Raw genomic sequence first — 21,648 nt, 5'->3', positions numbered from 1 at the left:
AATAATCGTTTAATATTGTGAACATATCAATTGCTCGAGTAGTAGTTAAAAGAGGCTTATAAAATACGAATTGTTCTGTAATTTTCCCAAAATAAACAAATCGTATATATGCCAATAAATGTGCCATTTCCGAAATATCCTCAGATTCGTCAAGTGAGTTTCTTTAATAAAAAATGAGACACTATTTTCAATATTCTCCGACAAACCACAAATCCGACAAGAAACTGTTATCTGACAAAGATATCTTCAATATTATTTGTTCATATTATGCCTAAACACAGTCCGAGCAATAATACGACAAGCAGGGATTATCAAGTTTTCGCCAATAGTGAGGTTTTAGTTGTTTTGCTATAAATTCTGAAATCAGATATGAAAATTTTAATGATTCCTCTGTAATTACAAAAGTTTCACTGAACATCATTTGACTAGATCTACGATACATAATAAAAACTAAATAATACTTGTATTGTTTTTCAGAAAACAAAAAACGAAAAATTATTTGCCAAGAAGACCATGCAAATTAAACATTGAGGTTAGTTTATTTTTATCATTGCATATAAATCCAAATGACAAAAAAAATCTTTATAAGAACTAACTTACCTAAAAGCACGTTGATACGGAGGTTATTAAAAAATTAATAAATAATGGTTAACTAATGTAAATGTCATAACTAATGTAAATGTCATAAACACAGTCATAAATACAGTCGAATGGAGAATATAAACATTTAAGCGATCACAAGTAGTGTTTAAAAATCACCTTTTTATAAATTTAATAAATTTGTAATTACTTAATTTGTCATTTATGTTAAAACTCAATAAAAAATTGGATAATCTATTTAAATGTATATACCTCAAAGCTAATTAAAAATCCATACATTTTAATAATTTAGTTGTATCTATTTCCTAATGTGTGCATATGCTAAGTACTTACCTGGTCGTGCATGTTTGTTATCAATTAGGCAAATGTGCCATCCGCTGGCCATCCATTGCACTTTGGGTCGCCTTCGAGTGTGGTCGGTTCCATACGGGCTGTCCTACGGCGTATTTTTTTCGTGTACTTCGGTACATTTTTATTTTATAAATTTGAAAATTTTTTTTAGAAATCAATGAACCACAAGCAACAAAGTAAATAACTACAAGTTAATTAATAAAAGCTTAATGGGCGGGAAGCCGACGCGATCGAGAAAGAATTAGAGCGTACTATCGCGAGGAATATCCGCTCGAAAAACCATTTTGATTCGCGGGCGTCGCCTGTGATAGCAGACATGCGGGACCCGATCTCCTGAACACCAATTATCTCACAATCGTCGTCCATAAAAGTACCGAATGAACTGTATGGAAATGCGTGGAGCCATGCACCCTTCCCGTGTTGTGGCCCAGAAAGCAAACAGACAAAACAGTGTTGGTTCAACCCCCGCTTTAGGTCATCAACAATAGCTTTGCACAATATTGCGTCCCAACAATTCTGTCTCGAGACATCATCCTGGATCGAAAGTTCAGCTTCCTTCTACTGCAAGCAAGCCTCGTCAAATACTGTGTCCAAGGATAGTAGTGTGAGTTTGGACTTTCTGGACGAGATGACTGCAGCTTAAAAGCGATAACAGATATGCCGGAAGTGCGAAATCCAGCGCCGACCTGATACCCGTGCCTCCGGTGCGTGTAGAAAGCTTGTAAAAATATTTTTTGTCGGAGCCACAAAGAAACTCTTAATTATTGATTTAATTCTTGAAGGTTGAGAATTTCTTTTCTAATCTATAAAAATTCATCAAAGTTTGCATGAAGATTATTCAAAACATTACTTACTTTATTACAGAAGCAAACAAAACTCATTCCAAATCAGTATTCTGTTTTTTTAACAGTAAGGAGAATGAAGATGTTGAATCTTCTCAATAGCTTCCCACGAGAAATAGCAGCCTAAATACAAAGCTATATATAGTGTTTAGGATAGAAATTAATTTTTTGATCCAAAAGAATCAACATGTAATTACTGTAAAAAAGCCAAGAAATCCGTTGATTAATTGGTCAGAATGTTGAACAGTTACTACATGAGAAAACATAACGAAGTTGTAGGATGCATATATCTGTACATATGAACAATGTGTGGCATTGAAAAATCTAAATTTATCAACACAAATTCAGTTCGATCGATATTTACGACGCTGAAGTGAAATTCTGGGTGAACACTTCAATTGTGATTGACATTCAAGTGAAACACAATTTTTGTTTATTGAAAAGTAAGATCGTGATTTTCCCAACTGTGAAAAGACCTCAGTAATAAAAATTTTATGTATTCTGGACTCGATGCAATTATCTAAGCGGTATCGAGTCCTGAAGAGTGAGCCCACCCAATTCCTGTTTGAGAGGGGAAGTATGAGGACTTTTCAAGCTTCGAGGGAGAGCTGGAAACATTCAAGTTATAAGGCTTCCAAAGAACTCAACTGCTCATCTTTAACCAATGGATGCAGGAATAATAAAAAATCTAAAGCATCATTACAGAAAAAAAAGTTAGTGGTTGATTATATGAACTCGCTTGATCAATCACTAGATTTTTTTGTTAATCTTAGACACACTATGTTGTTACTTCACGAAGCTTGGGCAAGTGTGAAACAAGAAACTATTAGTAATTGTTTCAAAAAAGTTGGAATCATTCAAGGTATTTATGAGTCTTATGCTGAAGAAGAGTTGTCCCCATATCAAATTATTGAATCAAACAATAATGAGCTAGACCAAATTATGATTGAAGAAGATATGCTTCAAATACAAAAAGTCATTGATGACAATAAAATTATTGCACTGTTTCAAGAAGAATATACTGTTGAAGATATCATGCTTAATGCAGAAGATGGCCAAATCGATGAGAGCTACGATATTAGCCCAATCACTTTATTTGATGGAATTCAAATTGTCATAAATTAAGTTCTTGTTCGAATTGCTTTTCTCAAAATATAACAAAATACTGTAAAAAAATTTGAAAAACATTTCAAATGATTTACAAAAATTAATTAAAAAACTATACAAATAACTTTATTCGATTTTTTCAATAAATAATTGTGTTTATAAACAGATTAGTAATTTGACAATATTCCCGTACTCGTTCGGGAAAGCCCTCGTATGAAATGTTACCGTTGTGAATGCCTTCTCAAGGTCGAGAATCGATTCCTCCGCTGCGAATCCTTGTTCGGCTGCAAACCACGCCGAAAGGATGAAACTACAAAAGTATTCTTCCCCCGCGGACTGTTTGCGTATTACGCCAATCGCTCTGGAGCCGCGGGAAAGGAGACTGACTCGTTCTTCAACGAGGTCGGGTTTTTATAGATCAATAGAAGGTTTCAAGACTCATAAATAGCGAAAAGTAGAACAAAGAAATCTGGAACGTTGTTTTTGATTTGGTAGAGACAGAATGCTCTCGTTACTAAGAGACCAAATATATTCAAGAGAAGAAATTTGTAGTGTGATAGCAAAATGTGTCTATTGCCAAGTAATGTTCTTAATCAGTGTTGATCGAAAAATTTCATGGCAACAAAACCAACTATCACCCCAAAATTGCAAGAAAACCTAGAGATCGGTATATTGCAGATTTAGTGGATCTAAGGAGATATTTAAATCTTGACGGCAATTGTGGATGAATCTTTTTTTGAATAAGTCATAGTTGGTTTTTATAATCGACTCCTTTTACAAATTTGGACTGATTGTTGGTGCATTATTTGTGGTGATATGAGCGCAAAGATCCCGATATGGTAAAAAATCAATCTCTTAATTCAAGAGGATCTCTACTATTAGACCAATTTAATAATTTAGTTATCCTCAACAATCCCTCATCACACACCAGAACACCGTCAAGAAAAGGCTACGCAATTTCTTCTCCTGACATCTCGCTGTGTACTCCAATTCTGGCCCCTGTTACTTCTTGGAAGGTCATTTAAGACCTAATTTGATCACAACCCGATTATTATTGAGAATGTCCTAAAGCCCAACATCGACATTCAACGGCGTTGTTATACGAATTACAAAAGAGCTTTCTGGGACGACTACAGTCTCGCTCTAGAAAAATCATTGAATGATTTCGACATTATCAACTTTCGTTCGACTGACGCAGCAGTCAATTATCTCAATGCACTTATCATCTTGACCTCCAAAAAATTCATTCCACAAGGAATTATACCAAATTTCTCCCAAAGTTAAAGCCACGAAGTAAACGCCCTTATAAAGACTCGTAACAAACTGAAACTGGAAAATGGACAATTTGCAGTGGTAAAATTTGCAAAAACCAAATCAGCTGAAGAAATAACAAGAAAGTTAAAAAAGATTTATTCAAGAACCTATCTATTGAAAGACTGATCCATACTTGAAAATGAGAATGTCGATCTTAACAAGCATAAGAAGTATCGACTGAAAAAAAAGGCAGAGAATTTCACAATAATTGAGGGGAAATTGTATCTGAAGGATGTAAACGGGCTACACAAGCTCGTCATTGTGTCCACGACCAATCGATTGTAGCGTGCGAGAATGGTTGTGTTTCCTGTGGTGCACAGAAATCCGAATATTAAAGGAGAAAAAAGTGATGAAAAACGATCGCGAACAGGATCTGATGTGCAACTTACAAAGGTAGTCCGTGAGGACGGCTGGCGTACCGTGGGGAAACCTAAACGTGTCGCTTGCCGTACGGTCTCTAACAGTTTAGGTACTGCTAACTCGTCTCCAGAGGTGAATGCACACCAGAGGAAGACCGCCCGCGCCGGTGGTAGAATTACCTTCGGCGTGGTAGCACGGCTAGAGGTCTTTCCCACCTGTGGAAAGGCATCAGTCGTTAAAATCTTAGGGATTTTGGACTCGATACAGCCGTCTAGGCGGTATCGAGTCCTGAAGAAGGAGCCCACCCAATTCCTGCTTGGGTGGGGGAAGTCTGAAGACTTTTCCAGTTTCGAAAGGGAGCTGGAAAAGTCCATCCCGTTTGTATATGTTCGACGGAACAAATGCAGAACTAAGTGATGAGTCAAATTCAAATTATTTTAAGAATGACAATAAAAATACTGAGAAAAAAGTGCATGAAAACCTTGTTAAAGCTGGTAAGAAAATGAAAAACGTCGTAAGTGGAAATATAATAGGAGATACAGTGCTGCTGAAACACGATAGGGATGATAACCCTGTTAACCGTAGATACCCATTATATGACGAACTGAATATAAATAAGTAAGCAGTTTCAGAAAAATTTGAAACTACGTGTACTATTAGTAACAGGGTTGTTAGATTTAAATCATTTGATTTTAATCAACAATAAAAATCAATGATTTAAATCATTAAAAAAAATCAAAAAATCAAAAAAATCATTTAAATTTTTTTAAATGTCTGGAAGAAAGCGTGATTCTTTGTGGGCTTATTTTGATAAACGTATTATTCCTGGAAAGACCGGAAGCCGTGCCAGATGTCGTAATTGTGGGAAGGACATACAAGGTCTTGTATCTCGGATGAGGCAGCATCATTTATTATGTCGAAGTAATATTGATATCCCTGAAAATATGCCGAGACCTGAAAGCGAATTTCCTCCAAGGATGAAGGACCATTCATTAATCAATTTCGTAACTACGACGACTTCATCTAATATTTCCCTAAAACGACGCGTTGAAGAATATCTGATGCTTATTAAACCAATTGCTGTCGCTTTAGATAAAATTCAGAATGATTCTACCACGATTAGTCATGCTGTAGAAATTTGGAAAGAACTTGAACAGACATATATTGACAATGGATGTACGAATATTTTAGGAAAAGTGAGAATTCGAGCAAAACAAGCATTAACACCTTTCCACTTACTTGCGAATTTGATCGACCCGACATGTAGTGGGAAATCTCTTTCAAATGTTGAGATTGACATTGCATTGAGTTATTGTGCTCAAAATTATGAATATGCACTTCCGACTCTGATTAATTTCAGAGCAAAAGCTGATCCATTTAAACAATACATGTTTGCTCCGAATTTATTGAGTAAAGTATCACCTATAGCTTGGTGGGAGTCGAATTCATACCAGTTACCTTCACAAGTAATTTCACTATGCAAAAAAATTCTTGGAGCAGTTGCTTCGACAGGTGGAATAGAAAGAATCTTTTCAACATTCGGATTTCTACATTCAAATGTACGCAATAGGCTGGGGATCGAAAAAGCAGCCAAACTTGTTTCCATTTACAAGCTTTTAAATAAATAAAAACGATTTCCATTGTTTTTGTTTTTTATTTTAGTTCGCTTTGAATATTTTTTTATTTATTAACCCGAAGACCACAAAGAAAGAAAGCGTAATGCAAACTAGTTAAGTGATCCCGGTGGACATAAGGAACTACGATAGATCGTTCTGCGTGGCCGTTTTTCAGTGTTTATGTACAAAGAGAGAGGTTCTCTGATAAGCCAGGTGGAAAGGGTCGTTTTGAAATAAAGATCATTTAATTCAAAAAAATCTGATTTAAATCAAAAAAATCGTGATTAAATCAAAAAAATCAGATTTTTTTGATTTTTTTGAAAAAAATCATGATTTTTAACAACCCTGATTAGTAAAAATAAAGATAATGAACATAATATGTGACAGTCCGAATAAAATACACGCCGAATAATCTACACTTGTCACAAATGGCTGAAAAAATTAGAAATCTAAAAATTAGTATGAAAAAAATCAATAATTGATTATTTATTTTAGTAGAATCACATTATTATTTTTTATTTAAAAAAGCGTGAAACATGCGTGTAGTGAGATTATTTAAGGAAACACTGGACAAAATCAAAGAAATGAAAGACTCCAACTTTGATACATCGTCAATCGAGCGGCATGAGCGATACAGGCTCACAAAATTGGGAAAGAATTTCCATTTTGAAAATGGAAAAACATATTTTCGAAAAAATGGGCTTAAATTGCGTTTTTTCTGTGAAGATGAAATCGAATTAAAGCTTAAGTGCGTTGAGGTCCAACTTAATAAATAAAATTTAGGCGGAACATAACTATAACCACTTTGGGAGAGACCGGCTTTTTTCGAAATTAAGAAATCTCTATTATGGATTGAATAGAGAAGAAATCTCTAAGGTGATTTCGAATTGTGCTTTCTGTCAGGTAATAACTCCTTTTAGTAAATATTCTTAGTCGAAAAAATTATTGTCTACGAAGCCTCCGATTACGCCAATCATTGCAAGGAGATGTAGGGACAGATACATTGCGGATTTAATTGACCTCAGAAGATATTCGGCGTTGAATGATGGCTTTAGCTGGGTATGAATTTAATGTTAATAAATAGATTTTGGTAATTGTGGATTCTTTTTCCAAATATGTAATGCTTGAACTGTCGGTGACCAAATCTTCTGAAGAAATCGCAGATTTATTCCAAAGAATTTTTTATTATGTCGGGCCTCCGCTTATTCTACACACTGATAATGGAAGGGAATTTTGCAATTCGCAAATGGATGCTCTATGTACGAAATATGGTATAAAACATGTACGTGGGAGGCCTCGTGCTCCTTGGGTACAAGGGCAAGTCGAAAGGTTAATGATTTAAAATCGATTTGTAGATTTAATCAAAGCATAAAACGCTGGATATCGTCGGCAAGTTCTTCTCAAAATTGTTTTGGACGATATCGCGAATGCATAAAGGACATCGTGTATGATTACAATAACAGCATTCATTCTTCGACAAAAAAATCCCTTTTTATATATTCATGGGTGTTGAAAATCCTGGAAGGATTGATGAAGGGGGAATGGAGCAACTTTTAGCCTATGATTCAACTGGATTATCAGAGGCACGAGAAAGTGCATTAGAAAACTTAATTATTGCTGGCGAAAAAATGATTGAAAAAAGAAAATGGAGATACGACGAAGAAAATATCAATGTCGGAACGACTGTGCTTTTAAGGTCTCAAGCGTCAAATTAATTTTTAGACAGGACAACGATGCCAATGTTCGGCAGTATCCGCTGTACGATGGACTTGATGTTAATAAGTATATTGTTGTCGAGCGAAGAAATGATCTCTATGTTATCGAAAAGGAGGACGGTGAGCGGTTACACGGAATTCATATTTCTCGATTAGATAAAATTGATTAATTTTCATAAATCCATAATAAAAATAATTTTTTATTTAAATTAACGATAAATTTTATATGAAAATTTTATTAGGATAACCTAAAATGGAATAACAATATTCAAACGTATAAGTTAACTGCGTAAATTGAGTGTGGTTGGTTTTGTTTATATAAATTAGTAAAAAAGGTTAATGAATTTTACATTAAAAATCATATTTTTAATAATAATTAAACATTTTGTTGTGTAAATTTTTAATTTCAGTAAAATTAAAGAATGTAATTATTCGGCGTGTATTTTATTCGGACTGTGACATAATATAATCGGAAAATATGAAACAAAAAAAAAGAGAATTGAATGAATAAAGATAATTGTGTTTAGAAAGTTCAAAATATGTAGAAGAGACAGATTAATGGAATAAAATGAAAAAATATCACAAAATGATGAAATTTCAGATAATTTAATAATTAAAAGAAACTACATAAACAAATATTCCTTCTGAATCCAATTACATTAAAAATAAAGTAAAGAACAATAATAAAAAGAATACAACAAAGTAAAACATACACGTGATCACATGTGTCGTAATTTATTAGGTTTTTCATTAAAAATTAAGATAATTAAACAAATATTAATAAAAAATAAACTTTATTTTTATTAAAACACAATTTAAATGTCAGTGGAATCTCTCCAGATCTTTTCGATTTATCTGTTCATCAAAAAGCGCCAAATCTGAAATTTGAACAAATAAACTAATATTTATGGAACTGAACGAATAATTTTAATGATTGGCTGACAAAATAATGTTTTATACAAAAAAATTTCATCATACGCGAGTGACCTACTTTTTCAGAACATAACGATTGTCTCTTGTCATCATTTTAATAATATTTATAAAACTATTTTTCATTGTTAAATTATTTTAATTTTTAATGGAAAACCTAATAAATTATGACATGCTTTTGATTTACTTTGTTGTACTGTTACTATTATTTAGTTCTGCTTTATTTTTTTTATTAAATTGGATTCAGAAGGAATATTTGTGATTTAATTTCTTTTAATGATTAAGTTATCTGAAATTTCATCATTTTTGTGGTATTTCGCGATTTTAATTTCCTAATCTGAATGAAAATTTTAATGTGTGTTTTTTTAATGATTTCACGTTTTTCTTTATCATATTTATAAACGATTTTTTGATACAAATCTTTATATTTTTCAAAAGATTCATTTGTGCACAATTGGAACTAATCCATCTTTTAATGCTCCTAAAGATAAATTTTCAAATTGCTTGCATCTCTACTTGACCCTGAATCCATTGTATTTTATCGAGTTTATGTTAATTATTTTTAAATTATTGAACAGTATACTTATACGTTTGATTCTTGTGCGATAATTTTATTTTTTACAATTTAAGCCTATTTTTTAATTCGTTTCCTTGTAATATTTATGATCGCTGTCGATCGAATGTGTTTCAAAATTAAAGAATGCTATTGCTTAAATGGGGTCCCATTGGGAATGAGTGGATTGTTGTATTGTGGCCAATCCATTAAATTATTTTCAAAATTAAGAGTTTTCGACACCACAAGAACCATTATAAGCACGCTGTTAAATATATATGCTGTGACTCATGCCATTATTTTACTAAATATTGATTCGTATATTATTGCCCGGGAACACAGAAGAGGAATAGTAGTTGTCTAATTAAGTGATCTTGGTGTCAGTGCGTCTCCTTTTATCATTTCCTTGTCTCGAATTCTTAATCAACGTCCAAAAGGGGGATGGTTTTTAAAAATTTTTTAACACACTTTTCATAAGCAAGATACTCCTCTTCAAGGGGACCTCCGGTATATCTTGCCATTGTTAAGAAGATGTGCTGTCTTTCTGTAAGATGGTCCATTAATTTTTTAATGTATAGCACTTTTCTCAGTTCCGAAGTAGTCGTCATTTTATCACGTTTCATTAAAATCCGTAAGCACTGGTTCTGTACAATTTCCAGTTTGTTTTGTGCTTTACATATATTCATATATTCACTGTATGTTATATTTTGATTGATTCGGGGTACTATCAGTTATTAATGGTGTTTTCTCGTAACAGTATCCATTGCTTAGTGTTATTATTCTACAGTACCGCTCAAATGTTTCGGACCACCCTATTTTTCTCAATTTCCAAGTCAATCCTAAATTATTTTTATACGGTTCTTTAGAGAAACTTATTAGATAAGCTTAAACACATTTATTCTATTTTAAAAACTTGGACAGATATTCATGTTTGGCGCAATTTTAAAATTATCGATTTTATACTCGATCATATGTTCCGGACCAGTTTAAAAAAAACCGAAAATTTATTAAACTTATAAAAAGTTAATAATTAATATTTCCTCCGTTGTTCGTTATAACAGCATTTATTCGCTCTGGAAGTGAATTGTATAATTTTTCAATGTACGAATTATCAATCTCGTACCAAATTTTTTTGGTCAAATTCCAGAGCTCTGGAAGATCTTTTGGTTCCAGATCATAAAGTTTTTGTTTTAGTACCGACCACATATTTTCAATAATATTCAGTTCGGGTGACTGGCTCGGCCAAGTTTCTAAGATTTTTATTTGTTTCCTTTGAAAAAAATTCATTGTCGACATGGACCGATGGGAAGGAGCGCCGTCTTGCTGGAGATACATGGTCTCATCATAAAAATTTTCGAGTCCAACATTTATAATTCTCTGATACTCTGCGGAATCAACATTTTTAATGCATAAGACAATGTTTCTCCATCCATTTGCAGCAATAGCTCCCCAGACCATAATGCTAGGAGAAAATTTTCGTGTTTTTAAACAATATTTTTAGTCAAATCTAGAGTTTGGTGGCCTTCTAACATAATTTTTTGTGTTTGAATGCAAATTTATTTTGCATTCATCACTAAAAATAATTTTACCCCAATCATTTTGGCTCCAAGTTAATTTCTCAATGCACCAATTTTTTCTAGCCTTTTTATGGCATATGGAAAGACTTGGTTTTGGGCATTGCTTTCGCCCATTCAAATTATTTCTTTGTAGGCATCTTTTAATTGTATTTGTGCTTACAATAGAATTTAATTTCATATCAAATTTAATTTGATTTGCCGTTTTTGTGGGGTCTGCTTTCGAAATTCTCACTAATTTGCGTTCAGATCTTGGGGATAACAATCTCGGTCGACCAGATTTGGGTCTGTCGGAATATAGTCCAACGGATGAATATCTGGAAATTGTTCTTTGAACAGCAGTTTTGGATATTTTTAATTTTTCGGCAATTTCTCTTTGTGAAGCTCCATCTTTAAAAAAAGTGATGATAGCGACCCGATCAACCAGTGAAACACGCGGCATTTGTTATTTATTAGTCTTTTGTTTTTAATTGAATCAAAAATTATTTAAATTTAAAGAGATTTAACTGGTTCGAAACATATGATTGCAACTGGTCCGGAACATATGATCGAGTCAAAAATCAATTATATTCAATTGGCGCCAAACAAAAATATTTAAAGAAAATTTTAGAATAGAATAAATGTATTTAAGCTTATCTAATAAGTTTCTCTAAAGAACCGTATAAAAATAATTTAGGATTGACTTGGAAATTGAGAAAAATAGGGTGGTCCGAAACATTTGAGCGGTACTGTAGCAATGTTTTGTATTGTGCTAGGACAACATTCATTGTCAAATATCTGATTTGTCATCAGCTTTATAATTAAACGAAGACATTGTTGTTAGTTGCTCCACTTTTGAAATATTTTGTTTTTCAATATTCCCCTCTCGATAAAAAAAATCCGGACATTTGATGAATCGTTATTTTTATTATTAACTTTTTAAAATGTTGTGAATACAGCAAAAAAAACAATTTATATGACAAAAAATTCCGAAAAATGTCAAAACATATTAGTACGGTATATGTTTTCCTTTTGGTTTGAATAACTCTAAACTACGATTTTTCATCGAATTTATCAATTTTAATGTACTCCATTGGATTTTGATTTTAAATTTTGAGTATTTTATCCTTTTGTTCTTCGTTATTTTGTTCTCAATTTTCAATTTTTTCCTTCAATAATTCATATTTTATTTTAGCCCAAATGTTTTCAATTGGATTCATGTCCGGAGATTGTGTTGGCCAATCGAATAAATTAGTTTTATATGCGGATGAACATTTCATTGTTGCATTTGAAGTATGACATGGGGAATTGTCTTTATTTTATTTAACCGCCGAGATTACGATAGAGATTAAACAAAACTCACGTGATCCCGATGCACTCGACCAGGGACCTCATCTTCGCGATAACAAAGTCACGTCTTTCTGAAATATGTCGCTGTTTAGCCTCATTTTAAACACCAAGAATATCAGAAATTCTTCTATAACAAAAATTTTGCTGACAGTTGGATATAATTTGTCCCTGGCAGTTGATAAGGAATCAGCGGCGAAAATGACTGGAATTCTGCGAATTCTTTTGTTCCGGGCAACCGGAAAGAGGAAATCTTTAACAGATGGAATGATTGGCGAGGAATGGTTGGGCAGAGAAGCGTTGGCCGCATAGGGTGTTCCTTCGCACCCCATTGAAGGCTTGAGAGAGTGACTTGAGCATGAGAGGCATGATGGATACAGCAAGTTTGGAATCTTTATGGCGGCCTCTTTCGAGATTTTAAGGCAGTTTAAATGGAAGTACTGATGGCATAGCGCATCTGAAACCGTTCTTCCTTTTGTTGGAGAAGAGGCAACTTTTGCAAGGGACGGTCTCATGCAGGCGTTGACATGAATACAAGATAGACAGTGAGACATGGAGTGAGAAAAGGGTACAATAGATTGATACAATGGAATACAATCAAATGAAAAAAGAATAGATTGATACAATTAAATACAGTTTAATGAAAAAATGAATGGATGAAAGAATGAAATACAATGATAGAACAATGATATAATAATGCACCACTAAAAACGTGCAATTCCCGACCACTGCACACCTTCTCATCATTTTCTTAATGTTGTTTTCATAGATATGTAATTTTTCAATAAAAGGCATGATAATTCTTTGTACATTTATTAAACTAATTTTGTTTCCTTGCAAGCTAATATTTACTTCATTCACTTTATGAAAAATGTCAGCTAGATAAACTATCAGTTTTTAATAAAATCAATTTACTAAAATAATAAAGTAATAACCATTAACTAAAAGACGAAGTAAGAGTATTTTTATTCTTACCTATTCTTTTGCGCATCTGTTGAATAAAGATGTGACTAGTATTGTTTTTTTGAAAAAAGGATCCATTAGTATTTTTTAAAATAATTTAATAATTGACTCTTTTAACTATAATATCTAAAGTTTTCGAATTTTTGAGCCGCTAAAACCATGTTTTGTGCTTTTAATTATTAAAAGCACGTTCACAGAACCATTATTATTAAAAAGTCAATTTAATTGACCGTAAAATTTTAAAAATTGACTGAAAAATTAACCTAAGAAATATATTACTTTATTTTTATATATAGACTACTCTTATGAAAATCTAAGGTAATTTTATACATCTTTTATCAAGTTACTAACAATCAAGTAATATTTTACTTTATTCGATTTTAAATTTCCATTCTTTGTTAAGATTTGTTTAGAATCCACTGCGCACGATGTAGCCTAATATTCATCCAAGAAAGAATACTTCGAAGGTAAAATACGATGATCATTGAAATTCATTATTTTTGTGATATCATTAGAATTAGACTTTGTTTATATAATTTTTTATTCCACATTCAGTGGGTCAAATTATTCTTGGGAGACTTTTTTATTTTTAATGAAATTTTATTTTCTATAACATAACTGTTTTTAAATAAGTTTTTCAAAAAGTATAAAGTGAATCAGTACTAACCGTTTACGGTGGGACAATTATTTTTATGTGAGAAGACTCGGAAAATTATTGTATGGCAATTAAGAAAGAAATTATGAACGTAAATATGAAAAATCCTCTTGCAGTGGTTTGGGATTCAGTGGCTGAAGAAATAAAGAAAGTATGTATGTGCTTGGGAAAAAACCGTCCGGATTCAAAGGAGTATTCGATAACGAAATTGAACTTTTATCTGATAACTAGGGCAACCAAAAGTCATATAATGCTTATCACAAAATAAGGTCATTTTGTGTTTGTTTATATTAATTAAATATTTTAATTATATTTTTTAACTATTTAAACACTTATTAATAGGTCATATTGCGGTCGGAAACTATTTCAGAAGACTCGCAGCGAAGATTGCTTCGACCCTCGTGAGCCGCCCACTCGGTGCGGAGTTCTTCCCAGAACAAATGGGTGTTAGTATCCAGAACGGATGTGAGGCAGCGGTTCATGCAGCAAGGCGTTTCTTTACACAGAAGAATACTGCAAACGAATGCATTGGAATCAAATTGGACATAACCATGCATTCAATTCTCTCAGAAGAGACTCCATTATGGAAACGTGTTGGAAGAGGGCTCCCATGCTTTTCCCTCTTGTTAAATTGTCATACGGAGAAGATACGTCTCTGGTTTTTGATGATGAAATCATTAAATCAAAAACTGGTGTCCAGCAGGGAGATCCGCTCGGACCCCTCTTATTTGCCCTGACAATTGATGATGTTGTGAGATCAATTGACGCACAACTAAATCTCTGGTATCTCGACGATGCCACAATTGGAGGATCATTCGAGGAAACATACAACTCTTTACGTCAAGCACTTCCCGCATTAAAACACTTGGGATTGGACATCAATATTAACAAATCAGAGTTAATAAATGTCTCATACTCAAACACTGACTTTCTCTCTATCAAGGAGTTTTTCAACGAACTGCTTCCCGGGATCCCGACTGTGCCAGTTGATAAACTATATTTCCTTGGATGTCCACTCAGTGAAGACGAACTCAGGAACCATCTACTTTCTAAAAATGAAGAATTATCTCGCCTCGCAAAAAGATTGTCATGCCTCGACTCTCACACATCCTTCTTCCTGATGAGAAACAACATCGGACTACCCAAGCTTTTATACCTACTGCGAAGTTCACCCTGCCACGAACATTACGACAGTCTACTTTCGATAGACAAATCTCTCAAACAAACTGTTGAGTCACTAATCAACGTCCGCTTCGACGAACTCGGTTGGAAGCAATGTAAGCTTCCCTCTGGATTTGGGGGTGTCGGTCTAAGATCGGCGCTGGAGGTCGCGTACCCGGCATATCTTTCGTCTCTCTCAAGCTGCAACCATTTGACACGGCAAGTCCTTCGTCACACTATTGGACTTCGCTGGAATGAGTCATTTGATGAAGCTTGCCGGGATTGGAACGGGTCAGGACTCAAAATCCCCGAAGACACAACGAAACAAAAAAACTGGGATAACATTGTCTGCTCCAAAATTTCAGAAGGGCTTAAAAAAGAAGCAAATCAACATCGTCTTGCTTGCCTGGTGTCAGCCTCAAGTGGAGGGAGCGGAGCATGGCTTGGTGCAATCCCTTGCCCAAATCTCGGGACTTTTTTGGACGACGATTCTTTGAGGATTGGAATCGGACAAAGACTTGGACTAGACGTTTGCCAGGAGCACCGATGCCGCTGCGGGAAAACGGTCGATGCGAAGGGATTGCACCCGCTATCCTGCAGGAGATCCGCCGGAAGAGGACCACGTCACGCCGCTCTGAACGACGTGATCGTCAGAGCTCTGAAGGCTGCAGGCTTCCCAGCACAGCTTGAACCAGTGGGTCTCGATCGAGGTGATGGAAAGAGACCTGACGGGATGACTCTTTTCCCTTTCAACTCCGGACGATCTTTGGTCTGGGACGCAACTTGCGTCGATACTTACTCAAGCACGAATCTCCTTAAATCGGTTCAGACACCTGGAGCAGCTGCCTCAATCGCGGAAAACCTTAAAACCAAAAAATATTCCTTCCTCGGGGACCGCTACAGATTCACCCCTGTTGCGGCTGAGTCATCAGGAGCAGTTGGCCCAGCGACTGCCGAGTTCTTGCGCGAACTCGGAAGAATGCTCGCCACAAAGAAGAATGATCCTCGTGAAGGAGTATGGCTAAGACAAAGGATCGGAATAGCCATACTCCGAGGGAACTCGCTTTCCATACAGGCAGCGGGCTTCCTCAATTGATTTCTCAAATCAATCTCTTCTCTTTCGATATAAGAACTTTTCAAATTTCTACAAATATAATTTTTTATCTGTTTAAAAAAATTTTTGTATATTTTAATGAATTAGATTAATATTTTTTTTTAAATATAAATATTTGAATAATAATATTTGAATTATTTTTTTATAACGTGAGATATAATCGGTTTTTTGTTGAGTGAGATAAAGGTTTTTATATAAAAGAGGTATATTAATAGATGCCTAAATCAAAAAAATCTAATGAATTCAAACTCTCTAAAATATTAAATAAATATCCGCACGAATTTACGAGAAGTACTAATGGGGGACTTACTTGCAAGTTCTGTTGTGTTTAGGTAAACTTGTCAAAAAGTTTTAACGTGGAACAACACAGACAGACGGAAATGCATAAAAAAGAAGTAAAACACACGACTTGCATCAATCGAAATTGATTGCAATTCCAAATGATTTTTGTTTAAAATTGGTTCGATGATGACGGGTGTGAATATCCCTCTTTATAAGATTCGTCACAATCTTTTTTCTAAGTTTTTCGACGATTTGGGATTTTCTGTTCCATCAGAAACCTATTGTCGCAAATTGGTATATGATAATTATCTTCTAAATTTTGAACGAATAAAAAATCTTATTTTAAATTTGAAAATATTTTTGATTGTTGATGAAACCCAATTTTCAAATAATAAATTTGTGAATGTTTTTGGGGGGACTATTTGTAATCCATCGAAAATTTATCTATTAAATTGCATTTCTGTTGAAATATGTAATACTTCAGTTATTTGCCAGATAATCGATGAAACTTTAAAGGATTTTAACGTCAAACGATTAATTTTGTTTTATTGGTTATCGACGCTGCATCATACATGATAGCTGCTGCAGAAACATTGTCAATTATGTATAACAATGTTATACACATCACTTGTTTTGCTCATCTTTTACATAATTGTGCCTTAAAAATGAGTACACACTATGGGGATATTAATAATCTGATTGCCACGATGTAAACTGCATTGCTCAAAAAAAATCTCGAAGAGATCTTTTGACAATATAGAATTACCACCTGAAGTAATAATTACAAGATGGGGAACCTAACTTAGTGCAGCCTTTTACTACTCGAAAAACATGCATACAGTTCGCACTATAGTTTCTGGTCCTGAATTTAACAAAAAAGGGAAAATCTTAGATAAAGTAAAAACTGCTATCGTTGCTTAATGGAATAGTCTTCATAATATTTGAAGAATCGTTTTGTAAGATATCGTTTATAAATAAATTTAAACAAGGACGGATAACATTTTCTGCAATCGAATGAGCAGTACTTATAATTAAAATAATAATGAAACCAGTTTTTGTAATTATCTCTGCAACTTTATATGAAAAAGATAATCCAGAGACATTTTGAGATATATTTTTATTAAAGATTGACTGTAAGGTGTTTTTATTTTCAAAATTCTTTTTTAATTCTAGAAAAAAGTCTTCCTTTTTCCAATTGAATTATGATATTTTCGCTTTAAATGTTCAATCAAACGAGACGATTTCTTTGCTTAATTCAAAAGATTGCACCCCATTGAAGGCAAAGTGGTTTATTAGGATCTTGAGGATCTTTAATAAAGCCAAGAGAAATATATTCATCTTTATACATTCTGACTTTTTTGAGCACGACCCATAAAGATAACTAGAAATCACGCTTAGAAATTTAAATAAATTATAACAAAAATATCATATTTATTCATTATTTCAATTATCGCCCCCATGGTGAATAAATCGGATCATCCCTAAGGGGAGAATCGTCCACCGTTGAGAACCACTGATTTAGATAATATCATCCAAGAAAGATTTTAAATTCATAGGCAATGTTTTTACAGTCAATATTTCTCGATGCAAAAACAATGTGATAAAATCATCTCATTATTTTTAAATTTAACAGATGAAACAAGTCCATTAATACGACCAAACATATGGGGCTCCATCTGTACATGTACCAATACAATTGGCAAATGAAATATTATTGATATTGAAATAATCGTTTAATATTGTGAACATATCAATTGCTCGAGTAGTAGTTAAAAGAGGCTTATAAAATACGAATTGTTCTGTAATTTTCCCAAAATAAACAAATCGTATATATGCCAATAAATGTGCCATTTCCGAAATATCCTCAGATTCGTCAAGTGAGTTTCTTTAATAAAAATGAGACACTATTTTCAATATTCTCCGACAAACCACAATCCGACAAGAAACTGTTATCTGACAAAGATATCTTCAATATTATTTGTTCATATTATGCCTAAACACAGTCCGAGCAATAATACGACAAGCAGGGATTATCAAGTTTTCGCCAATAGTGAGGTTTTAGTTGTTTTGCTATAAATTCTGAAATCAGATATGAAAATTTTAATGATTCCTCTGTAATTACAAAAGTTTCACTGAACATCATTTGACTAGATCTACGATACATAATAAAAACTAAATAATACTTGTATTGTTTTTCAGAAAACAAAACGAAAAATTATTTGCCAAGAGACCATGCAAATTAAACATTGAGGTTAGTTTATTTTTATCATTGCATATAAATCCAAATGACAAAAAAATCTTTATAAGAACTAACTTACCTAAAAGCACGTTGATACGGAGGTTATTAAAAATTATAATAATGGTTAACTAATGTAAATGTCATAACTAATGTAAATGTCATAAACACAGTCATAAATACAGTCGAATGGAGAATATAAACATTTAAGCGATCACAAGTAGTGTTTAAAAATCACCTTTTTATAAATTTAATAAATTTGTAATTACTTAATTTGTCATTTATGTTAAAACTCAATAAAAAATTGGATAATCTATTTAAATGTATATACCTCAAAGCTAATTAAAAATCCATACATTTTAATAATTTAGTTGTATCTATTTCCTAATGTGTGCATATGCTAAGTACTTACCTGGTCGTGCATGTTTGTTATCAATTAGGCAAATGTGCCATCCGCTGGCCATCCATTGCACTTTGGGTCGCCTTCGAGTGTGGTCGGTTCCATACGGGCTGTCCTACGGCGTATTTTTTTCGTGTACTTCGGTACATTTTTATTTTATAAATTTGAAAATTTTTTTTTAGAAATCAATGAACCACAAGCAACAAAGTAAATAACTACAAGTTAATTAATAAAAGCTTAATGGGCTGGAAGCCGACGCGATCGAGAAAGAATTAGAGCGTACTATCGCGAGGAATATCCGCTCGAAAAACCATTTTGATTCGCGGGCGTCGCCTGTGATAGCAGACATGCGGGACCCGATCTCCTGAACACCAATTATCTCACAATCGTCGTCCATAAAAGTACCGAATGAACTGTATGGAAATGCGTGGAGCCATGCACCCTTCCCGTGTTGTGGCCCAGAAAGCAAACAGACAAAACAGTGTTGGTTCAACCCCCGCTTTAGGTCATCAACAATAGCTTTGCACAATATTGCGTCCCAACAATTCTGTCTCGAGACATCATCCTGGATCGAAAGTTCAGCTTCCTTCTACTGCAAGCAAGCCTCGTCAAATACTGTGTCCAAGGATAGTAGTGTGAGTTTGGACTTTCTGGACGAGATGACTGCAGCTTAAAAGCGATAACAGATATGCCGGAAGTGCGAAATCCAGCGCCGACCTGATACCCGTGCCTCCGGTGCGTGTAGAAAGCTTGTAAAAATATTTTTTGTCGGAGCCACAAAGAAACTCTTAATTATTGATTTAATTCTTGAAGGTTGAGAATTTCTTTTCTAATCTATAAAATTCATCAAAGTTTGCATGAAGATTATTCAAAACATTACTTACTTTATTACAGAAGCAACAAACTCATTCCAAATCAGTATTCTGTTTTTTTAACAGTAAGGAGAATGAAGATGTTGAATCTTCTCAATAGCTTCCCACGAGAAATAGCAGCCTAAATACAAAGCTATATATAGTGTTTAGGATAGAAATTAATTTTTTGATCCAAAAGAATCAACATGTATTACTGTAAAAAGCCAAGAAATCCGTTGATTAATTGGTCAGAATGTTGAACAGTTACTACATGAGAAAACATAACGAAGTTGTAGGATGCATATATCTGTACATATGAACAATGTGTGGCATTGAAAAATCTAAATTTATCAACACAAATTCAGTTCGATCGATATTTACGACGCTGAAGTGAAATTCTGGGTGAACACTTCAATTGTGATTGACATTCAAGTGAAACACAATTTTTGTTTATTGAAAAGTAAGATCGTGATTTTCCCAACTGTGAAAAGACCTCAGTAATAAAAATTTTATGTATTCGGACTCGATGCAATTATCTAAGCGGTATCGAGTCCTGAAGAGTGAGCCCACCCAATTCCTGTTTGAGAGGGGAAGTATGAGGACTTTTCAAGCTTCGAGGGAGAGCTGGAACATTCAAGTTATAAGGCTTCCAAAGAACTCAACTGCTCATCTTTAACCAATGGATGCAGGAATAATAAAAATCTAAAGCATCATTACAGAAAAAAAAGTTAGTGGTTGATTATATGAACTCGCTTGATCAATCACACTAGATTTTTTGTTAATCTTAGACACACTATGTTGTTACTTCACGAAGCTTGGGCAAGTGTGAAACAAGAAACTATTAGTAATGTTTCAAAAAAGTTGGAATCATTCAAGGTATTTATGAGTCTTATGCTGAAGAAGAGTTGTCCCCATATCAAATTATTGAATCAAACAATAATGAGCTAGACCAATTATGATTGAAGAAGATATGCTTCAAATACAAAAAGTCATTGATGACAATAAAATTATTGCACTGTTTCAAGAAGAATATACTGTTGAAGATATCATGCTTAATGCAGAAGATGGCCAATCGATGAGAGCTATATTAGCCCAATCACTTTATTTGATGGAATTCCAAATCGATGAGAGCTACGATATTAGCCCAATCACTTTATTTGATGGAATTCAAATTGTCATAAATTAAGTTCTTGTTCGAATTGCTTTTCTCAAAATATAACAAAATACTGTAAAAAATTTGAAAAACATTTCAAATGATTTACAAAAATTAATTAAAAAACTATACAAATAACTTTATTCGATTTTTTCAATAAATAATTGTTTATAAACAGATTAGTAATTTGACAATATTCCGTACTCGTTCGGGAAAGCCCTCGTATGAATGTTACCGTTGTGAATGCCTTCTCAAGGTCGAGAATCGATTCCTCCGCTGCGAATCCTTGTTCGGCTGCAAACCACGCCGAAAGGATGAAACTACAAAAGTATTCTTCCCCCGCGGACTGTTTGCGTATTACGCCAATCGCTCTGGAGCCGCGGAAGGAGACTGACTCGTTCTTCAACGAGGTCGGGTTTTATAGATCAATAGAAGGTTTCAAGACTCATAAATAGCGAAAAGTAGAACAAAGAAATCTGGAACGTTGTTTTTGATTTGGTAGAGACAGAATGCTCTCGTTACTAAGAGACCAAATATATTCAAGA

General features: G+C 33.7%; 2 pseudogenes; both read left to right on the top strand.

Moving 5' to 3' along the window:
- The first annotated feature begins 925 nt into the window (after nt 1–925).
- Nucleotides 926–1,071, top strand: LOC115231880 (annotated as a pseudogene).
- An 18,032-nt stretch (nt 1,072–19,103) lies between these two features.
- Nucleotides 19,104–19,249, top strand: LOC115231879 (annotated as a pseudogene).
- The last annotated feature ends 2,399 nt before the right edge of the window (nt 19,250–21,648 follow it).

Source organism: Octopus sinensis, unplaced genomic scaffold (genome assembly GCF_006345805.1).
Source record: "Octopus sinensis unplaced genomic scaffold, ASM634580v1 Contig18913, whole genome shotgun sequence".
NCBI classification, from domain to species: domain Eukaryota; kingdom Metazoa; phylum Mollusca; class Cephalopoda; order Octopoda; family Octopodidae; genus Octopus; species Octopus sinensis.
The sequence above is the reverse complement of the archived record's forward strand: the minus strand, read 5'-3'. Positions and strand labels throughout refer to the sequence as shown.